This window comes from Xenopus laevis, chromosome 8S (genome assembly GCF_017654675.1).
Source record: "Xenopus laevis strain J_2021 chromosome 8S, Xenopus_laevis_v10.1, whole genome shotgun sequence".
Classification (NCBI taxonomy): Eukaryota; Metazoa; Chordata; class Amphibia; order Anura; family Pipidae; genus Xenopus; species Xenopus laevis.
The window spans coordinates 42837704-42856465 of record NC_054386.1 but is presented as its reverse complement, the minus strand read 5'-3'; the positions used below and the strand labels follow the sequence as shown (position 1 = coordinate 42856465).

The following is an 18762-nucleotide window of genomic DNA, read 5'->3' as shown; positions in this document are numbered from 1 at the left end:
CATAGAAAATGTGTTTTCCATAGTGAAGAGTGTTGGCTATCACAGCCAACACTGGATATGGGAAATTGTTTTTCAGAAACAGGCCCCAGGCGTGTGGTGTACCCTCCACACCGGGAACCCCCACCCAGTTTTGATGGCCATGCTAGGCCACACATATGCATAAGTGAGTGCCCCAGCTCATAAGCATGGTAATATTGCACAGGCCAGGATCCTCATGTTCATGTCTATCCCTACATGGCCACCTGCACAGGGAGTGGCATCCTGGGGCAGAGGGCACAGCACTTAGTGAGGGACTAAATCTGAAAATAAACCTCCGGTGGGGGAACATCTTTTGTGAGATGGGGCCTTTAATACATTTGCCTAGCAGGAGATAAGCCATCTTCCACAATGAAAATAAAATCTCTGCATCAGCCACCTGTTGAGAATCCGTCAGGTGTTGAAAAAGTGTCACAGGCAGCTGGTACAGAACAAAATACCCTTGCAGCTAAGCCTCTGCACAAATTTTTTTTTTTTTTTTTTTTTTTTTTTTTTTTGCAGTCTAGTTGTGCGAAGCATACAAAAATTAATCAGCAGTAGGGTCATCTATTTCTAACAACAATTTCCAAAGGGCTAGTACAGACAGTTCCCTTGCAGTCCATCTGCCTTCTTCAAAAGAGAAACAAAAAAGCTCTAAAGAAAACGTGGTACGAGAGTAAGAGTAAATGCTCCATTAGCACTTAAAGGGGTAGTTCACCTTTAGGATGGTGACATACAGTGAGATTTAGTCGCCAATCGATACTGCAGGCAACTGATCTCCACAAAATGCCTTCCCAATGGCAAAAATGTGAATCGCCATGGGATGGCATACGTGTCACTTCAGTTTTCCAAAATCAACAGTTGTTTCCTGAAGTTTCCTTGTGAGGCAACTTTGGGGCAATTTAGAAAAACAAAGCAACACGTATGCTATCCCACTGGTGATTCACATTCTTGCCATGGGAAGGCATTTAGTGGAGGATTAGTCACCCGCAGTAGCCAAGATTTATTGCTTGGCAACTATTCTAACCCTTTTGCCACCATCACCCTTAAAGGTGTTGTTCACCTTCCAAACACTTTTTTCTGTTGAGTTGTTTTCAGATTGTTCACCATAAACAAAGACTTTTTTAAATTGCTTTTCATCTTTTATTATTTATCGTTCTCCCAGAATTCAAGCTTAAAGGTTAATTTTCACGTCTCTAGTGTCTCAGTCTGGCAGCTCAGTGATCCAAGAGCATCTGAACTATTACAATTTGCTACATTTAATTGATACAATTAAATAACATTAATTACAACAAATACATTTCTCAGCACCATCTGTGGAATATCAGCAACTATTGTATCAATTCTAACAGCTGCATTTAATGACACTTGGGAATAAAATAAATGTATCAACTAAATGTATCAATTTAAACACTTAAGAGTCGGCGACCCCCCCCCAGAACTGCTATAGAAGGTGAAACATGAAATTTTACACTTCAATATTAGAAAAACAGTCACAAACAGAAAATGGAAAGTAATTGGAAAAAGTCTTTATTTCTGGTGAACTGCCTGAAAACAACTGAACTGAAAAAAGTTTTGAAGGTGAACAACTCCCTTTAAGTTAAAGTATGTTATTAAATCTGTTATCTGGAACCCCCCAGGGCCCAAGCATTCTGGATAATAGGTCTCATTCTTGTACTTTTCTTGTTTTGTGTTTCTATAACTGATTTTCATGCACTGTGCAACTCCCGGCACCAGGTTTCAGTGTCTAATAAAGCAAATAAAGTTCTGTCAGTAAGTGCTTGTCAGTTCACTTAAAGTAAGGTGCAGATGAGTGCGCATCCACTGGCTGTTTCTCCACCTTTTGGTTTAGCCTAAGGCTAAGGCCACACTAGGCGATAGCGCCGCGATTTGACTCGCGGCGACTTTTCGCCGCGACTTTTAAGCCGCAATCGCTGGGGAAACTTTTGCGCTGGCGTCTATGGGGAATCGCGAAAAATCGCCAGCGTAAAAACACACGCGGTCTTTTCTCTACTGTCGCTCTAAATTGCCTCGCTAGGCGATTTCGAGCGACAATAGAAAAAAGATCGCCGCGTGTGTTTTTACGCTGGCGATTTTTCGCGATTCCCCATAGACGCCAGCGCAAAAGTTTCCCCAGCGATTGCGGCTTAAAAGTCGCGGTGAAAAGTCGCCGCGAGTCAAATCGCGGCGCTATCGCCTAGTGTGGCCTTAGCCTTAGACTTGAGGAACTTTTATTTGAAGTAACAAAGCAGGGCAGTGAAGATGTGGAATACCTGCTGGGTTGGGGCAGATTCAATATCTTTAATTGTGACTTGGATGACTTCTTGGACAATCATAATGTCCAAGACTCCAGAGACCTCAAGATTCACAGTTTAGTATAAGTATGTATATACAGGTGTGTTTAGAAAAATAGCGGTGGGACTTTGCAGGGGCTTCTTGCCAATAGCTTGGCTTCACATTGGCGTCTTCTAATTGTAAAATACTCACAGGTAACTTTACTGATCATTGGCTGAGTCTTTGCCATTTTGGCTATTCTTCTATCCATTCGAATGATCTTTTTCCATTTTTTTCCATGTCTTTCAGGTTTTGCTTGTCATTTTAAAACATTGAGATCATTTTAGCTGAGCAACCTATCATTCTCTGCACTTCTCTATATGTTTCCCCTCTCTCCCCCTTTTAATCAACGTGTGTGTGTGGTGTGTGTGGTGTGTGTGGTGTGTGTGGTGTGTGTGGTGTGTGTGGTGTGTGTGGTGTGTGTGGTGTGTGTGGTGTATATATATATACACACCAATTCATAAAAGAGAATTCAACTGACCAAAAACGTAATTACAAATGCACAAGAATGGACCGATAAGAATGCCAATTCCCAGCAGGCATCTTGCTGTTATCTTACATACAGAAATTATGGTTTTTTTCTTTATCATAGGACACTGGAATCAGACATGGTGACAAACCACTGTACTTAATGTTCCAACTCCAAATGCAGGAACAAAGAACATGAAGCCAGATTTGCACAGATCAACTGGGATTCTCATTGTAGGATTGTTTTGCATTTTAATGTTGCTGCGGGCCCTGGAGAGCTTGGGAAAGGTTTTATTGAACAATATTGCTTTAAGACTACAACCCTTATATTGCTGGACTTCAGCTCCCTGTATGCCTTAACCTTGATAATATGTTAAAGTATGCTGGGTTTAATAGCTCAGTAACAACCGAGTAAAGTGTGGTTAAGCAGTGCAGCACTGCAGGGTTTAGTGCCCCTTTCAGTTAGTGCTGCTCCAGCAGAATTCTGCACTGAAATCCATTTCTCAAAAGAGCAAACAGATTTTTTTCACATTCAATTTTGAAATCTGACATGGGGCTAGACATATTGTCAATTTCCCAGCTGCCCCAAGTCATGTGACTTGTGCTCTGATAAACTTCAGTCTCTCTTTACTGCTGTACTGCAAGTTGGAGTGATATCACCCCCCTCCCTTTTCCCCCCAGCAGCAAAACAAAAGAACAATGGGAAGGTAACCAGATAGCAGCTCCCTAACACAAGATAACAGCTGCCTGGTAGATCTAAGATGGATAATGGATAAATAAATGGTTATTCTGAATGCAAAACAATGCCTTGACATAGCTTATTCTAAACTAATTTTCTTTGCAATGCCTGCACAATTTTGCCAGTTATTGATGCTGTGGGTCTCGCATTGGACTGCAGCTTTATTGAACACATTGATCACAATGACTACTTTTAGCACCTTAGCAACACTGCCCCTATTTGTAATTGCTCACTGGTTGATACAAATTGCGATTTGTAGCTTATAACAGCAGAAAACGTATTTGGCAGAGTCTCGACGCGGCAAAGGAGGAAAGGCCTGGAACAGAGCTTTATCCACATTTTATACACATGAAACAGCCGAGATCTTCTTATCAATTCTCCATGTGGATCACTTCAGGCTGGCAGAGGTTTAATTACTGCTTTAATTTGTGCACACTAAGACTTATAGCTATCACTGACTGTGCAACTTTATGTAACCTTTTCATAGTCTGTTCCACTGCAGCATGAAAGAACGAGGGGGTTATTTAGAAGATAGCTACAAATACTGTAATGTCAACGTCCTCACTACTGAAAGTGTATCTGTTTTTCTCCACTTGCTGCCCCCACTTTGATTTGTTTACTGTTAAGCTGGTCATATACTAAAGGATTCAGTATAGCAAGCTCGCTAAACCAGCGGATCTCTTCCTGATGTATACCCACTTTGAGGTGAGCAATATTGGTCAGATCCGATTGTGAACTGGACATGTAAATACTTTGAAAACCTCAATATTCAACCTAACCATTTATGAGTCGTTTCTTCATCAGTAGGCATTTCTTACCAGGGTCACACTCACAGCTAGATTCAAAATGGACTTTTTTAGTGACACTTGCACCTGTGGCCCTTCAAAAAAGAAATTTATCAAATTCATTTACTAAGCTCTATAGTAAGTATTTTTTTTCAACCCAATTTAACTATGTAACTATCTATTTTTGAGCAATTCTACAATGATAAAAGATGCTGAATATTTAAAATCCCTATGGACTTGGATGTGGTAAAATTTGCTTTTGCTTTTTTAAAATTTGCTTTTCATAAGTCAATCAGAATCAAAAGTTACTTTACATAAGAACTGATCATTTGAAATTTCCTCCCAGTTAATGCTATTCAACCAACCACAAGCAAATTGGCCATGTTTTCTAATTGAGGTGTCCCCATGCCACCTCCACTATCTGATCTAGGTCTGCTGCTTCTCCTGCTTCTTACTAGCTCTCCACCAACTCTCAGTTCCTGGATCTGATTCTCTGCAACATCTCTGCCATGCTTCAAGGGACCCCCATTGCTGCCAGAAGCTACTAAAATGGTTTCTTAAGTGCCCCCCCCTTTTTCTTTTTTTTTTTTTTTTTTTTTTTTTTACAGACTTTTATACACTTTATTTACTAAAGATTGCATTGTGCTGTATTTTGGGATTTTTAGGATAGGGAGGCCTTTTTTTTTTTTTTTTTAACCCAAAATGGTTTCTTTCGCAGTGTAAATATTGGATAAAGTATTTTAACCAGATCAGCTATTTTCTTTTATTCATTTGCACAAGTTTTGTGGTTTTAATTCCTTTTTATCCCTGCATTATTGTTACATGCACCAGAGGGGGGTATGCGGGTGGGCGCTAGGACCACGCGGCCAGGTGGGGTACATTGGTGGAGTACTTTGTGTAGAGAAGTAGAATTGTCAGCTGTAAAAAAGGCCAAATTCTTTGGTAAATCTATGCACAATTACATAATCACAAAGGGGTAATTATGATATGAAAACATAACCCCTAATAATCAAGACATACTGTTTTTGAAATACAGGTATGGGACCGGTTATCCAGACATGCTCGGGACCTGAGGTTTTCTGGATAACAGATCTTTCTGTAATTTAGATCTTCATACCTTAAGTCTACTACAAAATCATGTAAACATTATCTAAACCCAATAGGCGGGTTTTACTTCCAATAAGGATTAATTATATCTTAGTTGGGATCAAGTACAAGGTACTGATTTATTATAACAGAGAAAAATGAAACATTTGGATTATTTGATTATAATGGATTCTATGTGATATGGCCTTTCCATAATTCAGAGCTTTCTGGATAACAGGCTTCTGGATAACGGAACCCATACCTGTGCTGTTTTATAACAAAAAAGTCATAGAAAGTCACTACTGTACTTTGAATTTAACACTGCCCTAGTTACAGTCACATAACTTCCTCACACTTCCCATCCTAGCCGTATTCCTCGTGGGATTTGCAAACTCAAATTACAGGCAACCTTCTCAATATCCGCAACTGTGGTTAGCACAGAGGTGAAAAAGCACATAGAAACAGCAAGTATTTTTAAGACACTGAAAATAAGCCTATTATAAGCCTGTGCAACCCACTTGGTTAAACCTTTCTCAACTCAACTTTAAAGGACCAGTAACATAAAAAATTTTTTTTAAAAAATTCGTTAGTATACATCAAAAAATATACACCAACCCAAATAAAACGTTAAAATTGAAAAACCTTTATTAAGAAATAACTTACCGAATCTCCACTTCCGCTCCTGTACAGAAAAGGCGACACGGCGATGATCCATCCTGCGGCGCTCTATTTCTTCTTCCTGGCTATCGCCCATATTGTACTGACAGCGTGTGAAGCTGCGTTGTGCATTGCGGATACCTCGATGTACTGTATGAAACAGCCTGAATGAAAAGAATCCCAGGAAAAGCACAGCCATGGAAGGACTGAGTGGGAACTGTGCAAGCAGCCACTGTCGGGATTTTATCTCTCACCCGGCTCTGGGGCGCCATTCTGGTGCGATTGGATTTGGATCTCACCAAGGACCTCTGTACACGGACATTACCTCTCTAGAAGCCGCGAGGCCAAGGACCTCTGTACACGGACATTACCTCTCTAGAAGCCGCGAGGCCAAGGACCTCTGTACACGGACATTACCTCTCTAGAAGCCGCGAGGCAATGCACGGCTCCCCTGTCTTCTTCCAGCGCGTCCTATGGCTACACGGCTGCCTGTTATCTCAGTAAGTAGTATCCATCTGGGCGCACATGTATTATGTTTCATTTCCAGCAGCCCTCAAGACTAGATACATTAAAGTGTAGCTTTGGTAGGCGAGTGTGTTACAATGTAACTAATTATACATCCTTGTCGCAATACAAGCAGAAGATGTTACTGTTACAAATGAGTGTCCAAGTCCAGGGACCTGCCTGATAGGAACTGGTAAAACTGGGATAAAATGCAAATTCCTTTGCCCTGGAGGAGAATTCTTCGCTGGGCAAGGGGTTGCTGGGCTCTGGGTATTTCTCGGCCGGATGATAAGAGCAAGTTTTCTGTAAATTTATGTTGTGGGACTGAGATAACCGGCAGCTGTAGCCAAATGACGCGCTGGAAGAAGACAGGGGAGCCGTGCATTGCCTCGCGGCTTCTAGAGAGGTAATGTCCGTGTACAGAGGTCCTTGGCCTCGCGGCTTCTAGAGAGGTAATGTCCGTGTACAGAGGTCCTTGGTGAGATCCAAATCCAATCGCACCAGAATGGCGCCCCAGAGCCGGGTGAGAGATAAAATCCCGACAGTGGCTGCTTGCACAGTTCCCACTCAGTCCTTCCATGGCTGTGCTTTTCCTGGGATTCTTTTCATTCAGGCTGTTTCATACAGTACATCGAGGTATCCGCAATGCACAACGCAGCTTCACACGCTGTCAGTACAATATGGGCGATAGCCAGGAAGAAGAAATAGAGCGCCGCAGGATGGATCATCGCCGTGTCGCCTTTTCTGTACAGGAGCGGAAGTGGAGATTCGGTAAGTTATTTCTTAATAAAGGCTTTGCAATTTTAAAGTTTTATTTGGGTTGGTGTATATTTTTTGATGTATACTAACGAATTTTTTAAAAAAAAATTTTTATGTTACTGGTCCTTTAAGGAAGTTAAACCATATATTATTCAACCAACTGAAAACACACTTAATTATAGGTTCAAATATTATGACACGGACCCTAATAAAAATAATTTTTAATCCTAGACCCCTAAACTAGAAGGCTATACTTTGCAGGTCCTTTTTTTCTACAGCACAGTGTGTGTATTGATAATTAAAGTGAAAAAGTTCTGACTTTTTTTTTATTTCAGTGCAATATAATTTTATTCCTGGTTCTCTGCCAACACTGACTAGAATAATTCACAACTGGGGGAAAGTGTAGAAGTAGGTCAGTAAAGAAAAGGAGGCTTTCAGAGTTGCTGGCATGAGCATTTATTAAGGCTTTCAGCAATTTAGATTTTTTTTTATTATGCGGCTGATCACTGATAGACTCATTCACAGCTCTATATTAACAAATAATTAAAAGCCTTTCTACTACCAAGGCATTTTTTTTATTTGAAGCTTTCAAAACCATTTATGGATCCAGTTCTGTACTACTGGCATAGATGTTGTGTGTATAACAAATTAAAATTTTAAAGCAATGATAAAATGGAAATTGTTTATTACCATGTCCAATCAACGATTTGAGTCCTGGAAAGAGCCTATACACCCAGAGGCTTAACTAGAGTACGCTAGGTCCCCCTGCAAAAAAAATCTTCAGAGGGGCCTAGCGAATTCCAATCTCCAGCCTCCTGCCCACTTCCTGTCCCCGCCCACTCCATTTTATCCAAATAATCGACGTTTTTAAAATGATTTTCCTTTGCTCTGTAATAATAAAACAGTACCTTGTACTTGATCCCAACTAATATATAATTAATACTTATTGGAAGCAGAACCAACCTATAGGGTTTATTTAATTTTTATATGAATTTCTAGTAGACTTAAGGTATGAAGATTTAAATTAAAGAAAGATCCATTATCTGGAAAACCCCTGGATAATAGGTCCCATACCTGTACTGCTAAAACAGGGGGCAGGTAATGTGCAGTTATGAATCCTCGCTGTTACATTACAAGTAAATTTGGCTAGATCAGTCGCAGTTGCATTGTATCTTACCTTTGAAGTTCTCCTACAACTCCACTTGTGCATCTCTGACCTTTCTCCACAGCAGATTTAGTAAATCATTTCATTATGGACCACAATTTGTGCACAATGCCAGTATTATGCTGAAAGGGCCTATCCCAAAATGATTTTCCACAAAACATGAACTCTCAGTCTACAACATTTCCAGGACTAACAATTCTATTTATGGATTTGTTTTCTATATACAGGTATGGGACCGGTTATCCAGAATGCTCGGGACCTAGGGATTTCTGGATAACGGATCTTTCCGTTATCTACTAGAGAATCATGTACACCTTAAATAAACCCAAAAGGCTGGTTCTGCCTTCAATAAGCATACAAAAATTACACTGTTAGACTGTAGTAAAATAGTTTCCCTCAGTGGTTCACATAGGCAGTATGGTGTTAAACAAGTGCAAGTTTTTTAAATGAACAGATAACTCTTTAACATCTGTCTGATACAAAATTATAATTTTTGCTTAGCAAAGAACGTCTTATACAGGTATGAGCCCTGCTATCCAGAACCTGGGGCTTTCCAGATAATGGATCTTTCCGTTATTTGGATCTTCATACCTCAAAGGGGATGTAAAGGCAAAAAAAATAAAATCCCATTTTTACTTTCTTTAATGAAAAAGAAATCTATCTCCAATATGCTTTAATGAAAAAAATGTCTACCATTTTTATAATAAACCTGACTGCATACAGTGAAATTTCCCCTTCATTTTACTTGCTCTGAGTGCTGCAGATGGGAAACTTCAGATGGTCCCTAACTGCTCTGCAGGGAAACGATCATACTTTCAAAAGGCAGGGGGAAGCCCCACCTTACTTTCCAGAACTCGAGCAGCTGTGTTTGTTTCCCTGTAGAGCAGCCGTGTAGGGATTTGTATCAACCGGCGTGGTGCCGTCTGCATATTCTGATTATTCATCAGTCTTGCTATATCAGCTTCTATGGCAGATATTTGACTTGTGCAGTTCTGATTTACGATCTTTAAGCTTAACCTCCCAACTGAAGCCCAGACCACACTGAGCATGTGCAAAAAGTTACAGGATGATGACCCCCTGCGGCCAACTTTGAAAGCATAAATCATTCGTTTAATTACAAATACAAAATACAGCATTTCTAGCATTATTCTATTTTAGACTTTAGTTCCCTTTAAGTCTACTAGAAAATCAAATAAACATTAAATAAACCCAATAGGTTGGTTTTATTTCCAATAAGGAATAATTATATCTTAGTTTAGAAGGTACAAGGTATTTTACTAGTACAGAGAAAATTACATAGTTTTTTAAAAATTTGGGTTATTTATATAAAATGGGGTCTATGGGAGACGGCCTGTCTATTATTCCAAGTTTCCCCAGAGAACAGGTTTACGGATAATGGATTCCATACCTGTACATTTATAAAGCACTTTTTCTACATCCATAATTGCTCAGGATAAAGTAAAGCAGCAACTTAAGAACATCTAACAAACTTAATTGTAAAGCTTCTTCCTGTGCAATTCAGCAAGATACCTAACCCCCTATATTACACAACGGTGTCCCAGTTGAAAGAACTGAATAATCAATTTACAAAACTTAGATATTGATTTTGCCTGTCGGTAATTAAGTTTATCTAGTACCCAACATATTTTTGTTTGGCTTTTAGTTTTTTAAAAATGCATAAGTCTGAGATTGAATAATTTTTCACTTGGAATCATCCTCCAGGAACTGCTGACGACACTAATCGTGTGTTTTGCTAGACAGGTTAAAATACTATAAAATTCTCAGGTCTATACTAATCATGTTTACTGGAAAAATGCATTCATATGAACTGAACTTGATGCTCTACACTCAAAAGGTTTATATTCTGGTAAAGGACTGCAGAACCGACTGAAATTTTCTTGAGATTTGCAATACAAGTTTAAAGAAAAATAATATTTTAATTAGTAAGCAGGGCTTGCTCACTTAATACCAGGGTCTCAATCAAAATAGTCAAGACCTCACAATATTGCAGGGTTTTAAAATAATTTCATAAAGGTTTTTTATATGACAAATGAACAAAATTATAAACTGAAGTTATTGTATTACATAAAGGGGACCTGTCACCCAAAGAAATAATTCCAAATCCTTTTCTATGGTGTCAAATCAAATAAACTTTAATTACACTATATAAATTATTTAAATCTTGTTTCCTTCAGTCTTGGAATTCAGTTTTACAGCAAGCAGGCGGAGACAATTTTTTTAGGCAATGAAGGCAAGCTTTACCTCTCCCCAAAATCTAGTTCATGTGCCAGAATGGTGGACCTGATGCCCATGCAAAGGCTACACAAATATGGCAATGGGGCATGTGAAAGTGCAGTGATATTTAGGAAGTGCAGAATTGAAAGTAACTGCTTCCCACGCCTCTAAGCCTAAGGTAATATATGATTAATAGCTAAGATTTTTAAACAACTCTATAACAGGTTTGGGTGCTTTATTTAAAAAATGTTTAATTAGAAAATGTCTTATTACACCTTTGGAAAAAACGTAATTTTATTTCAAGATGTTTTTCTCTTTCAGATTTCCAACTGTTCTGCATTCAACAGTCTTTTTGGTATGCTCCAAAGCTGCACTATGCATTGGAATTACACTCCAAATATAACTTTTTGCTAAAATTAGCATTACTGACTGAAGCTAGCCATACATAAATAAGTACAAGTTTTTGGAGAAGACACCAGAGGAGCAGAACTTGCCTGATGTGGCCACACTGACCTACTCATTTGGCCCCTTGCTAAAAAAACAGATCAGAACAGAGGTTTAATAGTAGAGTTTCTGAAGCAAACACATCACTATATTATATTGCCATTCCTTAAAAATACTTTTATTTTTTGGTGTTACTGTTCCTTTAAACAAACCTGGCAGAAGAGGGCTGCATTAACCGACATGTCCTCATCCAATTAGATTTTCTAATCTGCCCATTTAGCATGCACAGACCTAAAAATTCTGTATGTACTGTGTCACGTTGATAATGTGAACAAGGGCAAGGGATGGTTTAATATTGCAATGAACCCTGGAGAAGTGCTAACTCTTTACAATTAATTTCATGATCTGGGTTAGAGCTACCAGGTCCTGTACAGTTTCAGCACAGAATGCCATCATGCATCAGGTTCTTACAAATTTGGTTTGCTTAGTTGGGAACAAAATAACTTGACTGGCATGCAGAGAGCCATAGGCAGAACAGAAGCTCACAAAAAGCGGCTTTATGTAAATGATTAGAGACAACAAATACTTTATCTCAGGACATGACGGACAGATTTCCATTTAGGTCTTCTATGCCTGGACAATGCTGGATAAATGCATGCTGTATTAAATATTGCAAATCTCGCCTAGTTTGGTACACTGAATCTATGCTTTTAGTGTATTAAATATTAAGCTATATGCACTTAGATCCTTTCATTGGGAGTATCTGGGTTTACCTGCTTGAGCATTAACAGTTGGTATAAGGAAAAATGTATGCATAAAAAAACAGAGATTACAACATTAGCATAAGGTTAATGGGGGCATATTGGAAATACTAGCCCTGCCTCACATAGCATATTAAGCCCACAATTAAAAAAAAGAGGGTTTTTTTTGTTTTGCTTTTTTTTAGCATTTTACCTCAACCTTCCTTTCCTACCTTTCTCTATAGCCCAGAATTTGATGGCTATTGGATGTTTATATACATTCTCTCATCCTTTAACTGATAATTTGTTTTTCTGATACTTTTGTTGTGGCACTTCAAGATCCGGAGCCCACTTGAGGAGAAAAGAGAAAGTTTGACACAAGCTCCTTGGATTCTGAACTCACAAAGAGTCAGAATCCCAAACATAGAAATTACAGAGTTTTTATAAACTATGAACCTAGTTGATATAAAACCTTACAGGCATAGAGATATCTCTTCACAGCACAAAAAAACAAAGAACTGCTCAATAACCAATGGAATGGTTCTTCCTCAAGGTCAAGGTAGTACTACCAAGGCTAGCTCCAGAACAGAATCCATCCAAGTGGGGGGCTCCCGAGCGAATCTGCATATACATAATTCTATTCATTCTCACTGGATACTTTCTAAAATGTCGTGATTGGGATTAGTATTTCGTAATTTAACTGAAGTTCTTATAGAAGATGGGAGCTGTATTTCACGTTTTAGTGTTGTTACATACATTGTTTAACTTTTTAACTTTTTCAGATTGTTCTCTAATTTAATTGTCTCTTAACACTATCTTTTTCTTGACATATGCTTACTGGTCAGTTATTATTATTTACTTTTCTGAACATGGTCTTTCAGGTAATATGTAGCCTAAGCCATCATTCACCTTTTGAACCCCCACCCCAATACTAATTTGGCAAAAATAATAATTAATGGCACCCAAGCCTTCTCTATGCGTCTGAATTTTTAATCCATTTTTCTCATAACATACCTTCTCTTTTTTAACACCAATGTGTTTTGCAAATAGGCATGCAAATGTTCAGTGGGGGTGCCAAACATGGACTGTGATTGACTATTGGTTACCCCTATGTGGACTGGCAAACTAGAGGAAGCTCTGTTTGGCAGTACACCTGGTTTATATGCAACTAAAGCTTACCTTTAAACCGAAAAATCCAAAAAGAATCACCTGCATTAAGGAGACTGTGAGCAACATGTTGCTCAGGAGCCACTGGTTGGGGATTGCTGAGCTGACTATAGCGGATATTTTGTATCCCCCTTCTGTATTTGAACTGAAATGAACCATGGAAGACATGCTTCCACTGAAAGTGTTTACTATTTTTGATGGACAGCTGTGTATTTAGTGCAACAAGGGCTCCTGGTGTGTTGTTGCTGGAAATCAAAGCCCAAATTGCTTTATTTGTACAAAAGTACAATGTGCTAGCACTGTATGCTTATGTCATGGAGTGTATGCTTATGTCATGGAGTGTCAATTAAAAAAAAAATTGCTCTTCTAGCTTGGGTTCTGCTTGCCTACAAGGTATTGGTACACTACAGATACTTGCTGTACTAGGGTGCTATTCATTAGTAGCAGTTTAGCAATACACGTTATTTCAGAGAGAAATTAATTGTTGCATTAATAATGTATTAACATATAAAACATGTGTTTTTGTTGCAATATATGGCCTAGTTAAGCGGATTCTTACTGCACTGTATTTGTATGAAAATACAGTATACCAAGATATTAAATATACAAAGATATTAAAGCTACATATTAACTTTTTTTAAAATAGTGGTATTTTGAGCCCAATGGTGGACATTAGTAATTCCATTAAATAAGGCAGCGACAGACTGGTGCTTTTCGAGTCAAACTCCTACACGTCATAATCTCTTATACAAGCCAGAAAGAAAGGGGTAATAATCTCTGCATTGAATAACAAAAAAGAGCAATATAGCCTAATGTACTGGCAATGGGATAACCTTACATGAAAAGGGACAATGCTGAAAGAGGGAGGAATAGGTGGAATGGTCTTATAAAAGAGAATAGTCAACTACAAGAAGTCCTCTGCACTCAACCCATTATCAATATATTTAAGACTATATGTATTTTGTGGTCACACCCTCATTGCACCCCCGCCTAATGGTTTTAAAAAATAGTGGTGAGCACAACTTTCCCTTGTTTGTTATAGTTATAAAAGAGAATAACCGCAAGCAGAATGAACAGTGTTGGGCAAGGTATAATATCCAGCAGAAAATACACTGCCAAATGATTGAGAATCTAGGCTTAGAGATCCTGAGATGTTGCACTACTAACTCCCAGCAATAGTCATATCATGGACTCGGTAGGGAGCAGATAATATGCCATTTACTTGACACACAATGTCATTCTTTCTGTTTTTATTCATTGCCTTTATTCTTTATTTTAACTCACTATGTATTATGCCTAGGTCACTGAAAGCCTCTATCACCATACCTTCATGTTACAAAGACTGCCTTCATTGTTAAAGGAGAAGTAAAGGCTGTATTTACTTGGGAGTGCCAAAAGTTAGGCACCTCCAAATGATTGTATATATTACCTCATATCCCAGGCCGGTGCTCCTATTAGCTGAAAACTGCATAGGTCTGGGGTTCTTCCAGCAAGCACCATGGAGCAATCGCCTTCTGGCTTCTTCTTTCTTTGCCGGTGCGCATGTGCAGTAGAGCGAAAAGCCGAACTTTAATGAAGAAGTTGCCTATTTCATTCTACTAAGCATGCGTCTGCCCCAGGAAATTTGAAGAAAGAAGAAGAAGGAAGCCAATAACTCCGTAGTGCTTGCGGGAAGAACCGCCGGACAGTTTTCTGCTGATAGGTGCCCTGGCCGGGGTGTGAGTTAAATACATGCGATCACTTGGAGGTGCCTAACTTTTGGCACCCCCAAGTAAAAAAGCCTTTCCTTCTCATTTAACTAAACCAGTTCATTTATTTGTTTTAAAGACACCTCATTCGTCGTCTTCTTTTAACGTTGGCAATTAAATATGGTTAAAACTTTAAACAACTGTTCTCTACTCTGAACCACCCCCATTTCAAAATGTTCTTTAGCGGCTGTCTAAGTGTTACACATAATTTATATCCACTTCAGTTCTTTATCACCTAACACATTTCATTGAACTTGCAACCATTTTTACCTGCAAGTGATACATGCTAATTCCAATGAGCTAGTTTCCAAGATGACTTAAGCTGACAATGTGATGCACCCCTCTCCCTTACTTTAATCCATTATAAAGTGATGAATTCTGGGAACTGAAGTCCCTCTGCTTACCATAGTGATGTACCACTTTACAATTGAACAAGGTGAGGGAGGGGCTGCATTACATACAAAGGCATTTTTGAGCAATTACATGATTTGAGTGTTTTTCAGACAATTCTCAGCATTGTCTCATGTAGTGTATTTTTTGGCGTTTTGTAGCCGTGTCAAATAACACTGTGTGTCATTGAACTAAATCTATGGTATGCTCCGGAGTTTATCTGTTATCTGCTATTTGTCTGTTAGCCTGAGTCTATTTAGCCCTATTTCAACTTGAATGGATTTCCCCATAGCTACACAGCAGCTTATTACATCTGAATAACTTTCAAATGTAAGGGAGAATACCGTGCATAAGGGCAAAGGCATACATGATGATTAGTTGCAGTGACTTTTGAAACAAATCACAGTAACTGATCGCCATACTGCGACCATCCAGAGAATCATTGCGGCGACTTGCGACTTGTTACCAAAAAGGAGGTAGAAATAACTGCATTTTTATTAGGGAGTGAATTCCTCCATGCACATGAAGAAAATGGCAATACCTTTTCCAAATATAAATGTTTATCATTTGTCAATTGGGGCAAAGGTACACAGGTAACACTACCTGGAGTGCAAAAGTCCCTCAATAAAAAAACCACAGCAGTAGATAAACAATAGCAAAGCTGAGCTAAACAAACTTTGCTTCTGTAGAGGTGTAGATTCTTTCAACAAGCAGTACTTAACCTTTACTCATCCTTATAGTAGTCAACAAGGCTTACTCAACTCAATTTTTTCTTTACAGGTGCTGGCAAACATTACTGTTAATTACTATTTACATTACAAAAAAAAAATGAAATGCCTCAAATGTTTTATACTGTAGAATCCCCATTTTACATCCCCTGATTTTAAGTTTCCCCACATTTTACATTGATGTTTTGTGGTCCCACCTTTATATTATGCATAATACATTTCCCTGATTTTACATTTCCCTGGATATTACACCATTGTTGGGGGTTGTACTGTATACAGTAAGGTCCATAAATCTTTGGACAGACAACTTTTTTCTAATATTGGTTCTGTACATTACCACAATGAATTTTAAATGAACAAATGAAGTGATTGTGTTTAAAAAGGCTTTAATTCCTCACATTTGTATGCAATCTTTTTGTTCAACCCACTGAATTAAAGCTGAAAGTCTGCAGTTCAACTGCATCTGAGTTGTTTCATTTAAATTCACTGTGGTAATGTACAGAACTGAAATTAGAAAAAAGTTGTTTCTGTCCAAAGATTTGTGGACCTAACTGTAAGAAGTACAAAAATGATTTCAATAAGGGAATCAAGACTTTGGAAAGAATGTGTGTGATTCCTTAAAAGACCAATAACTTTTAGCATCTTTAATAATTAAACAAATTATGAACACAAACATTCTGAGGTTAATTTTTTTTTTTTTTAAACCGCTGAAGTGAAGCAAATATATTTGTCTTGGAACAGAAAGAATCCAGGTGAAAGTAAATGTATTAGTATATGATCTATTATCCAGAATAATAAAATAATAAAAAAAAATCTGGAATTTTCCAGATAAGAGATTTTTCTGAAATTTGGATCACTATTGCGTTGGTCTGCTAAAAAAATAAAATGTGTAATAAACCCAATAGCAGGAGCAGGGGCATAACTACAGAGGAAGCAGACCCTGTGGCTGCAGGGGGGCCCAGGGGATATAGGGGGCCCTATGAGGCCCTAATTAATGAGCAATGTGAACATATATTTGTAAAGTAGGACAACCTGGATATGTTGGGGGCCCTAAAATTAATTTGCTGTGGGGCCCAGTAGCATCTACTTATGCTACTGCCCAATTGGATGGATTTTACACAAACTAGGATAAGTACAAGGTACGATTTTTAAAAATTAGAATAGTAATTCTCTAAATGGGCTGTATGGGATATGGCCTTGCCATAATTCAGAGCTTTCTGCATAACAGGTTTCTGGATAAAGCATCCCATACCAGTATCTGTTTTTCTGAAACATATGGAGAATGTTCTTAACATTTCACCAAATTAACAGCAAATATAAATATTAACTATTATTTGTGTTCTGTCCTGAAATACTATATCCGGGGTGGGGGGGGTCAGTAAAATCCTATTTGACCAACTAATTAAGGCTTAAAGTTTGGTCCTTCCTTTAAGGTATAAGGCCAGGAGAGGGGCAGGGTAAAAAAATCTATTTTCCTTCCAGTGCAATACATAAAACTGGGAATATAACTGGGAAAATGCAGACTATGTTACTGATGCCTGCAGACTTCTCCAAGTAAGCAGGAAACATCCAAAATCAAAAAACATGTATATCACTGAAAACTGAAGCCCTATTACTCCAAAAATGCATGTCACTGCTTACACGACATCCAAAGAAATGTGTAAAGATAGGTGCTATAAAGTAAACAAGGTAAAACCAAAGCAACAATCTGCTAATGCATATGGTGTACATGATAATTAGTGTATAGCTGATATAAGAAAAACAAAGATAAGCAAGTGGGGCTTAGAAGCTGTTGCTTTGTTTTTTTTCTGTTTATGAGTTTATGAGCGCACAGAAAACTCTGCAACCAGAACAAAGCCTAGAAAAGTAGCAACTACTAATTTCCAAATATGGTTTCTGGTCACCCACACAATTTTTTAAGCTCATACAATAAATACAGTAACGTAACTAGAAGGGGGCGGGCCCTGGCGCGGGACGTGCAGTCTGGCCCCCCGGCCCCCTCCGTACGCCATTATTTCTGCCGCCGGAGTCCCAGAATCAGTGGAGTCAGTGGCGCGCAAGCTGCCGGGGGGCCCTGAGGGGGTGCAGGCCCTATCGCACCCCCTGCTCCCCCGGTAGTTACACCAGTGAAGAAATATCACAATCATTAATATCGAGATAAAATTGGAACTTACTTTATGCAATGTCCTTCCTAAATTCTGCACACTGTATTTCACACTGTCAGACTTCAAGGAGTTATCTGATGGATCTGCTTTGAATTAGAGGTACGTACAGTTATCCATTGGCCACTAGAAACAAAAATAATATAAGAGGGTAAGCATATGTCCCAAATGACCAACTGTTATTTTAAGTACAGTTCACAAGTGGCTGTGTACAGTTACTAGAAACCTGCCATAATGTGGCCTGTGAGTTGAACAATAAGCATTCAGATAAATACACGAAATGCATATACTGTTGGCAAAAGATACAAACAATGTTGATATTATTAAAAAACATTATTGACAACATTAATTGAATTAAATGTTCAGATGGGATAATACAATATAGGAGTACTCTTTTATGGCAATTGACAAAAGTGGGAATATTGGATGAAAAGATGTAGATGCAATCATTCTGCGTCATTAATTTTGAAATAAGATAACTGAAAAAAGGAAGACAGGAAAAGACCACTTTAGTACAGTATTTGCATTGTTTTTTTTTCTACAAGAAAAAAAAATTCTGCTTTGTTGCTTGACATTTACTTCACCATCTCAATGTCAACACATTCTCAGTTTCATTTTGGTGGAAAACTTAAGAGA

The 18762-nt window shown here is 38.5% G+C and overlaps 1 protein-coding gene across 1 annotated transcript in view; it reads right to left on the bottom strand.

Annotated features, from left to right (window-relative positions):
• strbp.S (spermatid perinuclear RNA binding protein S homeolog) overlaps window positions 1-18253 on the bottom strand; it is a gene marked incomplete at its 5' end in the record, with an annotated part of 58330 nt that extends 40077 nt beyond the window's left edge. The window contains 1 exon segment of the mRNA NM_001095795.1: window positions 18139-18253.
• Between the last annotated feature and the right edge of the window lie 509 nt (window positions 18254-18762).